This window comes from Myotis davidii, unplaced genomic scaffold, assembly GCF_000327345.1.
Source record: "Myotis davidii unplaced genomic scaffold, ASM32734v1 scaffold72, whole genome shotgun sequence".
In the NCBI taxonomy this organism is placed as follows: Eukaryota; Metazoa; Chordata; class Mammalia; order Chiroptera; family Vespertilionidae; genus Myotis; species Myotis davidii.
In genome coordinates, this window is record NW_006284618.1 from 2269616 (window position 1) to 2271003 (window position 1388).

Sequence of the window (1388 nt, forward strand, 5' to 3'; positions counted from 1 at the left end):
GCCGACTCAACAATCTTTAGAAAGTGAAATTAGAGGCTTTACAGAAGAAATACTTGTGTTTAAAATCTTGAGAAATAAAAGAACTGAAAATATAAAATAGGGTCAAATGCATTTAAAAAAAGGCAGGCAAATTTGAAAAGAATAAAATGATTTTTAAAAATAATGAAAATATATTTACTGAAAATTAAACACTAGGACAGTTAAAAAACCATTAAATACAGCTGGAGAAAAAAAATGGGGATGTGAAAGGTATAGCTGAAGAAATGGTCCATAATGCAGCGTGAGGGACAGAGATAAAAGATGGAAGATGGAAGGAGGTTAGGAGACCAATAGATCGCAGTGAAAAGACCAGTCCTATTTTTATTGGCGCTCTAGAGGGGGAGAAAGTAGGGAAATAGCAATATTTGAAAAAGCAGCTGCTAACAACTTTTTCAGAATTACTTTAAAAAATTGACCTGTATTTTCAAAAAACACAACCTATCCCCAACAGAAATAAACAATAGAAATAGTGTTCAACTTTCAAGCCACAGGCAGGGAAATAATTATTTTTTTAAAAGTATCTAAAGAAAAGCAGAGGAGGAGAAAAAAAGAAGCGAAGACATAGTGGAGCCCAGAGAAAGCACAAAAAGGATCCCACAGCTAAATCCAAATAGATCAGCAATTATATCAAATATCAAAGGTATTTAATGTATGAGTTACAACAGAGAGACTCAGATTGGCGAACAAGTAAAATTCAGCTACATGCTCTTACAAGAGACGTCCCTTGAACACAGAAACGGAAAAATAGGAAGTAAAATGGACATTTGTCCAAGAGCATACGGGCCCGTCTCAGAGGGTGCATAGTAGTCAGGGCTGGACGAGGAGCTGGTGCCAGGTAAGGGGCAGCTGGAAGGACAGGGCCATGGGGAGCCAGGCCCCAGAATTGGGGAACCTCCCTCCTTGCTGGGCATGGGAAGTGAGATTCCCCCTTTACTCCCTGGTCTCAGACTCAGGGTAGAGGCAGAGCTGGTGGAGGGGCGGGGGCTGGGAAGATATGGGGAGGGGGTCTGCAGAAGGAAGGACTAGGACAGAGGGTGGCTCGGCCCACAGTGTTCTACAGGGTCCTGAAGACATTCCGTTCTACGACCCTGCTCACAAAATAAGATGGCGTATTACTCACCATGGCCAGAAAGTGGGATCAATCCCAAGGCCTACCAACTGCTGCAGGGCAAACAAAATGTGGAAAAGCCACACCGTGCAATAGCTGGGAGTCCGGACGCCTGCTGTGCGTGCGTGCGGGGAGCCCTGGAAGCTGCCAGACACCAAACAGCACAGTGTCCGATTCCATTTACAGGAAACGTCCAGAACAGGCAAGTCCGCGAAGACAGAAGCAGATTCATGGTCATGGA